Genomic DNA, 14,082 nt, shown 5'->3' with positions numbered 1-14,082 from the left:
TTTGAAAACGTATGCCAGGGACCCCCATAAGAGAAGAGTTGTACGGCTCTAGCAGAAATAATTTCAAGGACCCCCAGTTTGACATGCATTAGTCTACGAACCCCCCATTTATTGGCATTTCTATCTCTTGGACCCCCAATTTATTGTTGTTGTAAAATCAATGTTAATTTAACTCTGTGTGTGTGTGTGTGTGTGTGTGTGTGTGTGTGTGTGTGTGTGTGTGTGTGTGTGTGTGTGTGTGTGTGTGTGTGTGTGTGTACACATTTAGTACACTCTCAGAGTTACAGACCCATAAGGGTCCATTTGGTTCCAAACTATCATTTAGCTAGGGACCCCCTGGAACTCCCTCAAGGACCCCTGGGGGTCCCCGGCCCCCACTCTGGGAACCACTGCTCTGGAGATCTATATACTGTCTAATAGTATTTATTTATCATCCTTCCCTTTCTGCTCCGTTCTTCCTGCCGTCCGCTCGTCAAGGCAGTGTTTTTCTGCTGTGTAAGCACAAGTCCGCACCACCACATATCACTCCCGATGCGCACCCCCTGCCTAACCTTCAACACTTCTCTCCCCGCACAATCTCCGTGGGCTCTCTAATGGCGCCTGCAGTTACCATATTTCAACCCTAATTGGGTCGCGGCTATACACAGCCAATTTGGGGAGGGAAGGAGGTAGTTTGGAAGAGAGTTCCTCTGCGACATTGTTAAGGCGATGGGGATGTCTTCCCATCGCATTGCCAGGTGTAGAATTGTAATTGCCACTGAATGAAAAGTGTGTGTGTGTGTGTGTGTGTGTGTGTGTGTGTGTGTGTGTGTGTGTGTGTGTGTGTGTGTGTGTGTGTGTGTGTGTGTGTGTGTGTGTGTGTGTGTGTGTGTGTGTGTGTGTGTGTGTGTGTGTGTGTGTGTGTGTGTCATCTACACGCCGTTCCCTACTGTCTCCCACTCTGTGAGTCAATAAAGGCAACATGAGATTGGGTGACTTGTCTTGTTTACCACTTTTCAAGAACCGCATTGTGAATTCTGCTACCCACACAGGAGGAAAGCGTCCTTTTGTCATTTTAACAAAGTTTTGCACGGGGGGTGGAAAAAATGACACCTAATTTGCAAAATAACAATGGTATGATAGTTTTCTCCCGTCATATTTTCCCCTGCATGGTAAATGCGACGCCACTTCCGTGAAACATTTCTCACAGGATGAAAGAAGCGCCGTCTTAGCGACGTCCTGACCTTCCATATACAGCAGCGGCAGCTAGAGCTCCTCAGCCGCGGGATGTATGGGAGCCATTTTCTCTCCAGCCAGTCATGAAGAAGCAAGAGATGTAAATGTCAGTCCGCGTCTCCTTAACACTCAATAAAGGGCCGGGATTGGGCCTTCCACTCCGCCAGTCGATTGGCCATCTAATGAGGAGAGGCCTTTCCATAACTCTACAAGATTCACTGCTGTTTGTGTTTCACCGGGGGCCCTAGCGCGGCAATAATTCCAAGTGGATAAATGTTTTCCCGATAACAAGCTGAAATAACCTGTCGGGCTGAAGTTGATGCAGACAAGAAGAATCACACAATTAGCGATCAGCGGGGATTTATCCTGGAAGCGGGTGGAGACACGAAAGCCGGAGAAAACTCGAGTTCCTTTTCTCTGTCTGGGAAATATCTTTGGCCCACCGCCCTGAAATGAGCTATTTCTCCTGCGTTTCCTTGACCTGCATGCGCCATCAGTCAACCCGGGCCGTACCAACTGCAGAGGACCTCTGCGTTCCATCCCTAGAAAGTCCTCTCCCGCACCAAGCATTTAGCTTGTTAATGTAATTGAAGTCACAGAGAGAGAGGGAAAAGGTGTTATGGATGGCGCTGGGTTGCAATGAGACGACGTTGTAATCTCGCTTTATCTAGCGGCCACTATGCCCCCGAAAGGGCGAGAGCATAGCATGGCAGTCAATTTAGATTTGCCGAACAGATAATAATAGGATTGATTTGGAAGAGGGAGCCTAAATCATTACAAATCATGGTAATGGCCCGGTCTGCGCCCATCAGTCAGCCAGTGCTTTTGTGTATAATATGCAAAATGACACGAAAGCGAATAGTTTTGTTTGTTTTGTTTTTGTTTGTTTTATTTTATTTTATATAGCATGCTACTTTGAGCGTCATACTGGACACTTGCTCTGCAATAACTTTCAGTTAAAAAGCATACCCAAGAATGCTTAAGAGACTGTGATTACCTTGTACTACTCCATTACACCTCTTCCCAGCTCACGATGTTGTAAGGCACTCTAAATCTGATTAATAACAACCAATTTAGACATAAAAAGAGGCAGAACTATGGTGGCTATTGTAATTAACCTTTAAGTCAGATGGACTTTACCATATATTGCCCATTTCTATTACCGACCCACATATATCACATCACATAGCGGTGTGCATGCGAGGCCTCCCTCCCAGAAGCCTCGGTGGCCCTATGCGCACCATGACATCATACCCCCGGGGGACTGTGAATTATCCTGTTTTTCGCCAGATCTCTCTCACGGGGCATTTTTCCTCTGCTGCTCTCACACAAATGTATCATTTAAACCATTAAGGGCCTGATGATGTACCTCATCGCGCGGGGTGTCGCGCGCCGGAAATAGCCGACGTACAAGCCCACGGCGCGTCGCAGCGCCCACGCATCGTGGGCTTGTAGGTCAGCAAATTTTGCGGTTGCACGACACCGCCACGCAGCCAAGTGTAAATCACCCCTTTACCTCTTTCATTAGAATGAACTATATCATCTCCTCTCTCCCCAGAGGCCCAGAGAGGCACCGGACTGCACCAATATACATCTCACTGAGGAGGGGGGTTTGAAGGCAGCACACAACACACGCCTAGGTAAAGTATTACTTAATTTATACTGCTAATGTATAACATTGATTCTCTGTGGGGAAAATAAAGGACAACATATTTTCAGAGCCCACATCATTAAGGTTTAATAATTTAGACTCCAGTTAGCGCGCTAATAAATATACCGAGGGGAACTTAAGTGGGGGTTTTGGTGATGGATGCAATTAGGAAAACCTTGCTCTTACATAGTAAGAGTAATATGAATTGGGTGTAGAAATTAATTGGAGTTGGAGCGATGGCATGGCCTGCAGTGTTTTCACGTGAAGGATAGACGGAAAGGAGAAAAGAGAAATCCCATATAGGCCTACTACAGCACGCGCACACATCCAAGAGCTCTAACCAGAATACTAGACTATTCTCTTCTCTGTGTGGCTTCTCCCAGTCAATATCTAACATACCTATAACAAACAACCCATGGTTAGTAATGGCTTCCCGCTCACTCTCTTCTTCAGATGTAGTATTGCAGCGTAGAATTAACAGACATCCACGGTCGGGAGGGTGATAATGTGCATTTGGAGTCCTTGTGAAGCGTTTCATTTTATTGGTCGTTCGGAGGCATGGCCCCCATCCATACATTATTGGTAGTGGGTTCTAGCCGGTCATTAGCAGGGAAATGATGGGCTAACGGAGACTATACCGCAGCTGCATATATATGTGCTCAGATCCATCTGCTCCACAAGAATTATTTAGCACAGCTCTATGCTAGCCACTAGCCTAGAGCTGTGTTGTTTTTGGCAGCAAATTTCTATTTTAGTTCAGTCATAGTCTTTGGAATGAAACTTAATTTAGTCACCTGGAATGTTTGGTTTTAGTGGACTAAATGTCATGAGATTTTAGTCGACTAAATCTACAGCTGATTTAGTCGACTAAAGTGTATTTTGGCGGGCCTTGATGCCGTCGCAATGACTGATTTTACACTTGCTGAAAGTAGCCGATGTAGTCGACTAAAATGTATTGACACACACACAGTCACACACACACACACACACACACACTCCTGACGGTGCGACGCGTTGTGAGCTTGTAGATCGGCTATTTTCAGCATGTAACAAAGTGTAAAATGACTTGTCCACTAGTCCCTTCCTAACTTTTTGTCTAGTTTGTATTTGTCGACAAAATTGTCAATATTATATATTAATATATAATATTTGTCAGTGAAAAAAGGTAGTCGACAAACATCACGTCATAGTTTTAGTCGACGAAATCAACACTGATGCTAAGCTCTTTTAGAGCCATAATTTCGTCTCGTCTCGTCTGATTCCACCCGCAATAAAACTACGCGAGAAAATGTGTCGGGCGCTAATGAAATGTTCTAGCCGTAACCGGGAAGAGAGAACCAATGCTGGGGATTAAAGTATTTTAGGTATCACGGTGTGGCCCGAAAGGCTAGAGAAATTCATCTGTAACAGTTTGTCTCTTGTCTGTACGTATAGGCTTATGTCTGGGAAGCCATTCAGTTGTTTTAAGCCTCTGGGGGGGAACCACCTTTTTTTTGTGTAGAAACTCGGTTTGGCTCCTCCCCTTTCTTAGTCCACTTCCTCCCGGGTGCTTCTGTGTTCATTCCTACTAACAACAACACTACACGTTTAAGGCAGTGGTGCTGAAACCAATCACGACTCGAGGCTAAGGGCCATGTCCACAGGAAGCGACTGTGCTCAGCATGCAGAACGCTTCTTACTGTAAGCACATTGAGCGTTTATTGACGCCCGCAAGTTCCGCAACATTCGAAACAGCCGTTGCTGTGCTCGAAGGATCGTTTAATCTGCCTTATTTAGCACAAATAGCCAAGCCGAAGTAACGATAAACTTGGTTACCATTTGGATTATGGAAACGTTTCAAAGTCAAGTGGGTCGTAAAGGATTGGGTTGTACCAAAATAGCCGGCAAACGGTTTGACCCAACTTCTGGTAACAAAACAAGAAATGGTGAGTTGCACTCCTCTACAAACGCTCGACGGGACAATGCATATGATTGAATGAATTTCATATTAATGCAACGTAAATACACTGGATTTAGCTAAGATGCTAGTTTACATCCGCAGTCCCCACACGAAACATAAAAACAAAACGGGTATAGTGAAGCACATTTCACTGCAGCTTTACTATAGGACTGTCACGATGACACAATTTAAGTTGACGATTACATACATAATTGCGATTAACAATTTAATTGTGTTTTTGTCATTTAATTGGAAATTGGAACGTTATGAACAGAAATTACATTTCTGTTTGGCTTTTAGGCTTCGTAATGAAAAAGTGCACAGAGCAGCTATGAAAAAGATAAGTGAAATATACCAAGAACTTATGTGATTTTTTGAAATCGTACACTTAAAAAATTCTAAAAATAGCGGAAATAGCTGATCTACAAGCTTACGACGCATCACTTAGTGACACGTTGTAAGCTTGTAGATCTACTATTTTTTTTTTATGTACTGTACATCTTTCAACATGGAAACGATTATGACGATTATGACAAAATCATTGCGATTATCTCAAATCATTGTGATTAAATGATTCCAGTCTAATATCATGATATGGATATAATATTGATACGTTTTTTGGCTCCCGATCCGATTCCGATCATTTGAAAATGACGTTATCGGCCCCGATTTCCGATCACCCGATCTGATCGGGACAACCCTACTTGAAGTGGCCAGGGTGTACTGCCAAAAATGCTGGACACGGTGGAGAGTCAGCTCTGGAACGCTCTGCATACTGCATTATGATTTCTGTATAGCTTCATTCACAAATGGCACATAATAGTAACTTTAGTATCCGTAGCCAAGGATTGGACAGAAAGACAACAATGATATTATACTGTCGTCTTATTTAAAAATGAAAAAAGAAATGTCATTTACCTTTTTTTTAAGGGGTTGATAATGAGCAGAATGTAAACACAGATACATAAAGACAGCAGCAGCACCACTCATCTAATTATGTTATTTTAGCAATCATGTCGGGTGTGCTGAGCGGTGTGAACTTTAAAACACTGATGAGATTCAGGTCAAACATCTTGTAACTCTCAGAAAGGCGGAGATCGAGCCGCAGCTTTTTAAAGAAGCTTTATCGCGGAGCCCGCTTTTACACCCCACCCGAAAGATTAATAGTGCGACGTGCAGCCTTGAAAAATGGAAATCAAAGGTATCAGAAAGCTCCCAGGGATTAGGGGCAGAGAGGAGTCTGATATCTGGCCCAGGTTTTGGTCTTTTATGATGTCATTTTCTTTTTATGGAGGAAGCTGTGGGGTGAGAGCTCACGGCACAGATATGGGATCCAGGTTTTGGGAGGTAATCTCACTCATAGCACAGTGCATAAATCTGCGCCATTGATCTCCAGAATCGTGCCTATGTTGACAAAGGGGAGTCTCTCTCTCTCTCTCTCTCTCTCTCTCTCTCTCTCTCTCTCTCTCTCTCTCTCTCTCTCTCTCTCTCTCTTTTTGAAAAGCGTTAACTGCATGGGGCGGCTCCACTAAACATTTATGGATGTCATTTCTGCCTTGGTGTGCCCCCACTCCCCCACCCCCCCCCCCCCCCCCCCCCCCATCCCCCCCCCCCCCCCCCATTCCCCACTCTCTAATAGCCTTTAGCGTCACGTAACACTCCCGACGAGTACACTGTGTGAGTGAATGCACAAATGTGTCCGAGGGACCCTGCTGAGCAAGTTTACGCTAGCCGTTAATCATCGTGCGGGCCAGCTGGCGGTGGCCACGGGGCAGGTGGGACTGTCAGGTTGGCAGTCACCGGTCATGCAGCAGCGTCGAAACCGGAGCCCTCAGGGACACACAGGCAGGCCACTGCTGTCTGTCTCTCAACGTCCCCCAGCGTCAACTGGTGCTTACCGAGTGCTATTTTCACTGATACTTTTAGATAAGGGATCAGCGTGGTTAACCATGCAGGAGCAATAAACAAATCCCAATAGACAGACACGTGAAATGGGCAAAGAGGAAGATGTCACTACTTTTTTTTTTTTTAGTAGTGAAACGTTACTTGGATGAATGTAAATGGATATGGTGTCATGTAAATATGGACTGGACAGGGTGCTGTGCTTGAAGGTGTCTGGAGACACGGCAGGCACAGGTGAATGTTGCGTGTTGACTATACCACTAGGGCTAGTGATTCTCAAAGTGGGGTCCGTGGACCCCCATGGGTCCTTGAGGGAGTTCCAGGGGGTCCACAGCTAAATGATAGTTTGGAACCAAATGGACCCTTATGGTTCTGTAACTCTGAGAGTGTACAAATGGAACCAAATGGACCCTAACGGGTCAATTTGGTTCCATTTGTACACTCTCAGAGTTAAATGATCATTGATTTTACTAAATACATTGGGGACTCAGAGATAGATGCCATTAAATGGAGGTTTGTAGACTAATGCATGTCAAACTTAGGGTCCTTGAAATTAAACAGGTTGAGAATCACTGCTAGAGCTGTAAGAATCTTCTCTTATGGGGGTCCCTGGCATATCTCTTCAAATGGGGGTCCGCAGTGCTAATTGGTGTCAATTTGGGGGTCCTTGACATGAAAAAGTTTGGGATGCACTCAGTATTGTTTTTGGCAGCAAATTCCTATTTTTGTTTAGTCATAGTCTTTGGAATGAAACTTCATTTAGTTTTAGTCATATGGAATGTTTTAGTGTTAGACTTAGTCTAGTTTTTGTCGACTAAATATCATAAGATTTTAGTCGACTAGATCTACAGTTGATTTTGTCGACTAAAATGTATTTTGATGCCGTCGTAATGACTGATTTTACACTTGCTGAAAATAGCAGATCTACAAGCTCACAACGCGTCACGCTGCGACGCGTTGTGAGCTTGTAGATCTGCTATTTTCAGCATGAAACCAAGTGTAAAATGACTTGTCTTTTTTGTATTACTGGATCTCTTGTCCAATAGTCCCTTCCTAACATTTTAGTCTAGTTTTTATTTGACGACAAAATGGTCAATATATTTAGTCTTATTTAGTTTTTGCCAGTGAAAAAAGGTAGTCGACGAACATTTTTCATCGCGTAACAGTGCAAGCACAAATGCATTCACCAGTGGTGTTTTACTAAAAGTATCAATATTGCAATAGAAATTCTCTGTTACAAGTAAAAGTACGGAATTCAAAATTTGCTTGAGTAAAACTACAAAAGTATCAACATCAAAATGTACCTAAAGTACCAAAAGTAAAAGTAACTCTTTATGCAGAATGTCCCAATTCAAGTTGTATGAAAATCGTTAGAAAATTGCAGATCTACAAGCTCTTGTGAGCTTGTAGATGTGCTATTTTCAAATGGCCGAAATGTATATAGGGCTGAAGTGGTTAATGTAGCCTATGTTTTGTAATAATAACCAAAATCGATAAAGTAACTACTAATATAATGTTTTCAAATGAATGTAGTGGATGCAATCGTAAGATAAATATAACAGTGGAGTAAAAAGTGCAATATTTGGAATGTAGTGGAGTAGAAGTAAAAGTATTGGAAATTGGAAATACTCAAGTAAAGTGCAAATGCCACAAACTTGTACTTAAGTACAGTACTTCCACCCGACCTAAACCTGTTAACCCACGAGGCGCTAACGGATCTCTTCACCTAAAAGGTCTTCTTCCCAAGCCGTCGGACATGCCCTTCTGACAGACGGGGGGACAGACGGGGGGACACGCGGGGGGGGCGATTAGCATTTTCCACTGTAAGTTAACACTGGAGAGAGAGAGGGAGAGAAACTGTCATGTGAGTGCTGAGTCCTGTCCTTCCATCCATCGCCCTGAAGTGGCTCTGACAGCTCGGCATCAACAAGTGTCCCTGTGAACCAGCGAGGAATGCCGTGGGACCCCGGATTAGCACCCCGTCCCACTGTGTCCCCCAGGGCGCGGATGCCCCCCTGAGGCTGTTCATCCGATTATTTTTTCAAATTTCTTATAGATGGACTGCCGTGATTTTTTTCCCCCCCTAAAACATAATCATAGTACTACTATGATTAGTACTTGATGGAAGGGGGTGCATACTTAATTTAGACTAGTCATTGGTTAGACATGGGTTAAGGTTAGTATGTTTTTTATGTGGCCACACCCACCAGTTCATTAAGTATACCTGGTTTTCACCTTAGCACCACCCACCTGAACTTAAGCCTCGCCCACAGCTGTTGTTGTATGATAATGTGGGAGGGGTTAGGGGAGGGTTTAGGGTTATGATGTCACTAAAATGGTGTTATTTCGATTGGGCCTTTTGACTCAAAGGCTTTCAGCTTTCAGGAAGAAACAGGGAAGACATATTTGAATATTATAACCACACCTGGGGGTCTATTAGAGTAATGTTAACTCCATAGACACATGCAAAACAGAAAAAGTACAAAAAAAAAGAATCACGGCACTCCATCTTTATAGTTTGAGTCTAGTTTGTTGCCTGAATAAGGTCTGCAGGGACCGAAATGTTGCACTCAATACATTTATCCTCTTGTACTGAGCTAATATACAGTGTACAGGTGTTGTTTTTTCTTTTCTTCTATTTTATTTTATTATTGATGTGTACTTGCCTACAAGCCTGTTCCTACGCCCTACTATAGGTGTGTGAGAAATCCCTTCTTCACGGTTTGAGTCAAAATGGTTCACGGTGTGTTTCCAGTTTCTTCCACTGACAATGTTCATTACTTGAGGGGGGGGGGGGGGGGGGGGGGGGGGCAGTTAACGATGTTGTAACGATGTTATCTCTTTTTGACCGAGGTGAAGGCCTGTGTGGAAGGAAGCTATACAGAGTCATAATGTTAAATGGTCCAACTCCACTGACCTTAAACAGTCTCTTACCCAAAAGCTTAATCACTAGTACTGTACTGCAGTATAAGTGCAAAGTTGAGGTACTGTAACTTTACTTGAGTATTTCCAATTTGTGTCGTCGGTTTCTACTCCAATATATAAGGCAAATACTGTTGCTGTTGTAGTTTTTTAAACTCCACTACTATTTGAAAATGTTTAGTTACTATAGTTTACTCTGCAGATTTATTATTATATTATTACAAAAACAGGCATTAACCACTTAAGCCCAGATACTTTGGTTAATATTCGCAAATAGCTGATCTACAAGCTCACAGTGCAATTTGAAATAAATTAATAAATACAAATTAGTGAAATGGGCCATTCATAAGTACATTCACTTGGGTACTATCAGTATATTTTTCCAATACTGTACTTTTGCTCAAGTAAGAATTTTGAATACAGACCTTTTTACTTGTCTATATGTTGGGTATATATCGCTACTTTTACTTTAGTAAACAAAAAGGACATCCGAGTATACTTCTTCTTCCATCTCTGCATAAAGGTGAGGAAGACATTACATTTTCAGTTGGCTCTGGCCTAATGTGTTTAGTCTGGTAGGCCTTTAAAGAACATCGCTATTTCTGTCTATTAGATTTTGGAGGATCGTCTGGACAGTGTAAGTTTATTAGACAGAAGCGAAATTAGACATAAGAGCACCGTGTGTTCTCGGGCCAGGGTGTAGACGGGGCCAGTGCCAAGAGGTCCGGCTATTAGATATAATTTCGGCCCTTGGCAGGATTGATGAATTATTTCTGAATGCTGATCCTGTTATCACAATGGATCTAGATTAGTACAGCTTTAGCAATTGTGCTCTTTGGAGCCAGGCGAAATGTGAGACCACAGGCTGGCACAGAAAACTATAACTCCTCTCTCTCTCTCTCTCTCTCTCTCTCTCTCTCTCTCTCTCTCTCTCTCTCTCTCTCTCCATCTAAAACCTCAAGCGCGTTTTCCCATACCCACTTCCACCTGTTAGACATTATGCAGTAGAGTAGACATACAGTACGTACACACACACACACACACACACACACACACACTGACTATAGTGTGCAGTTAGTTAGTTAACCATAAATCACGGTCAACGTTTCTTTTCCTCGCGGGACGAGGTTGAATCATCAAACCTGTATACGTCCGAGACGAGTCCTCTGTGAATGAACAGCTCCAGGACGGAGCTGGGAGGAGGCCGGCCGGCGGGTTGGAACAGTTTATAAACGTCCTGAAAACAAACCAGCTTGGCCTTTCTTGAGTTTCACACGGCCATCAAACTGTCCAGTCACCCCCCCCCCCATTCTCCCATTCTCAACGGTGTTCTCTCCTCCTCCTCCTGCCTCACTAACGCATTCTATCCTCAAAAAGGAAAGACGTCTTCACTGACACCTATTAGTGTTACACTGACTAATCCATCTTATCGCAGAGCTCCCTGATCCCTACGTCAACTATATCATGCTGGTTGCACTCGTGAAACTTAAAGCTTACAATCCGCACGTGTCGATGCCGATGGAGAAAGGTTGAGAGAATGATGTCCGAACTACTGGTAAAAAATATGGCAGCACACATCCAGTGTCCACTCAACCAGCCAATGTCCTATAGTCCTATACCGTCACCAAATAAACGTATGTAATTTAGATTTAGATGTCTACATTTTATGTAGACATAGCACTCTGTAATGTCTACTCATAGCTTCACTGTACAGATATTATGTTCTTAGCTTGCCTATATGACTATTTCTATGTATTTGATGTATTACCTTGTGTTGTTCTTGCTTACTGTAAATCGCTCTGGATTAAGAAGAGCGTCTGCTAAATGCCTAAATTGTGAATTGTAATAAGGTTTCATTCATCTACATTTCCCAGAGATTGTAGTTTTTTTGTTTTTTTTACATAATTTGAAATTCCAGAAATAAAAATAATGTGGAACAACGTACTGCACCTATGCACAATTTGGGTAATCTGTGTTTGACCAGTTAATCCTTCCCCCTGCAGGCCTGCAACATGCAGAAAGCATTCAGGTTTCTGATTTAATGTCAGTTAAGAGTAGGGTGGCTTCCAGAGCATTGCAAAATATAGCTGGTTTTGAACGTGAGATATTTACAATGCACATTTATACAAGTCAATATCAGGCCAAGTACAGTCAATACAGTACATGGTAAATATACAGTCTAGGCAACTAGAAACTTTCTCCACTCATTTGATTCTTCACAGCTGTACTGATGCCTTTTCAGCAGACCTTTTCTCACTTTAAGCAATTACCATATCATTATTTTTTTTTAAATGTATTTTATCATTAAAACCTTGGCCATTTATTTTTCATTGTGATACGGGTAAATAGGCTATACTATGTCGATACTATTGTGAGCTTGTAGATCGGCTATTTTCAAATGGCGGAAATGTATACAGGGCAGTGTTGATTTCATTGAGTAATACTATATGACGAAAAATGTTCGTCGACTACCTTTTTTCACAGACAAAAACGAAATGGAAACTAAATGAAAACTAAGCTATGATGACTAAATATATTGACAATTTTGTCAACAAATAAAAACTAGACTAAAATGTTAAACGGGGACTAGTGGACAAGAGATCCAGTATGTATAAGTCATTTTACACTGCTGAAAATAGCAGATCTACAAGCTCACAACGCGTCACAAGCTTGTAGATCTGCTATTTTCAGCAAGTGTAAAATCACCCATTATGACGGCATCAAGGCCCGCCAAAATACATTTTAGTCGACTAAATCAACCGTAGACTAAACTATTATGACATTTAGTCGACTAAAACTAGACTAACACTAATACAACGTGTGACTAAAACAAAATGAAAACTATTCAAGAGACTACGACTAAAACTAAAATCAAAATTTGCCGCCAAAAACAACACCTGATATTACAGGGCTGATATGTATGCCTGGTAATAATAATCAAAATCCACAAAGTAACTAGCTAAAGTTTTCAAATAAATGTAGTTTACTAAAAGTAAGAGGACGTAGAGGAGTAGAAGGAAAAGTTGAATTTTAGAAATGCTCAAGTAAAGTACAAAATACCTCCCAAATTGTACTTACGTACAGTACTTAACACATTTTGGGCGGGAACCCCTTTTGGTGTTTTAAGCATTATGTTATGCTTTAGCTGTTAAAAATAGCAGACCTACAAGTTCATAGCGCGGCACTCAGTGCCGCGCTATGAACTTGTAGGTCTGCTATTTTTAAAAAATCGTGAAAATGTGGCGCAAATCTTTATATATATTATTTCAGAGCGGACGTTTTTAACTCATATATATTTTCTTCTGGGGGGGTCTCTGGAACAACATATTTTCAGATGGGGGTCGGTGGCCAAATACATATAATCCTGGGGGTCCATGACATGAAATATTGAGCACCACTGATATAGAAACATGGGGTTTTCAGAAAACTGATTTAGAAGCCTTTTTATTTTTTTTTGACATCAGGCCTAAATGGGATAAGTAAATGTACTTAGTTACTTTAATTACACCACTGGTGGGAGCTCTGATCCATGCAGAGAAGGTTGAAAACCACTGGTGTAAAAAGGCTAAAGTACCAGGAAAGGTTTAAAGAGCTTTAGTATTTTTCCGTCGGTTGAACTTCTATTAACATCGCCCATGAGTTGGACCCGGCATCATCGCCTTGAGCCCCCGTCTGCCTGCGAAGGTCACTGCTACATTTTCGATCTGGCACAGTGAGAGTTGATCTGGCACAGTGAGAGTTGAGAGTGCCTCGACAAATCACAGTCATAAAGCAAGCTCATATACTATTCTACTGATGGTATGCATGCACGCACACACACACACACACACTCGCACGCACGCACACACGCACGCACGCACGTGTGCAGCTCTGTTTCCAGCTTTCTGTTTAGCACTGCATTCCTCTGGGGCAGGATTTATGAAAATACCGGTGACAACATGTCCTGTTTGGCCTTTCAGCCGCACATAAGTGGCGCTGCGCCAGCCCATGCAGGGCCAGCCGGGGTATTAATAGTTGGCATGGGAAAACATAAATTATCGCTCTTTTTACCGAAAATGTCATTCAATCCCCGCCACCGTCGGCTTGTCATGCTTGTCCTCTCAAGACAGCTCGGTGGTGCGAAGAGGCGCGTAAATCAGGCCTGCTTGTGCCGTCCCCGAGCAAACACTCTAAATGCAACGGTGTCGGCCGATCTGCACAACCAGCTTATCAACCCCAAACGTCAGGCTCATCAGCGGGAGCTCCTCCTCACTTCAACCGCTTCTCGTCTCGTCTTCCACACCTCTCTGAACTTGGGCCGCTCCCCTCTCTCTGCAGCTGTTAATCCTGATTCATAGGCTGGTCTGCTTCGTCGTACAACGGTCGGTCATGCTCGCAGAGAACATCAGATATTTCAACTAAAAAAAGACGTGACACATCGTCGTACTGTATGTCGAAGTATAATAAATGAGGC

The 14,082-nt window shown here is 42.8% G+C and overlaps 1 long non-coding RNA gene across 2 annotated transcripts in view; it reads left to right on the top strand.

Annotated features, from left to right (window-relative positions):
• Positions 1–14,082, top strand: part of LOC306930902 — a 97,161-nt gene that overhangs the window by 52,857 nt on the left and 30,222 nt on the right. For both annotated transcript variants that reach the window (XR_013790927.1, XR_013790928.1), the window contains exon 4: positions 2,774–2,855. This is a non-coding gene — a long non-coding RNA (uncharacterized lncRNA). The remainder of the gene's footprint in view (positions 1–2,773; positions 2,856–14,082) is intronic.

This window comes from Electrona antarctica, assembly GCF_951216825.1.
Source record: "Electrona antarctica genome assembly, chromosome: 10".
NCBI lineage: Eukaryota > Metazoa > Chordata > Actinopteri > Myctophiformes > Myctophidae > Electrona > Electrona antarctica.
This window is presented reverse-complemented; position numbering and strand designations above follow the sequence as displayed.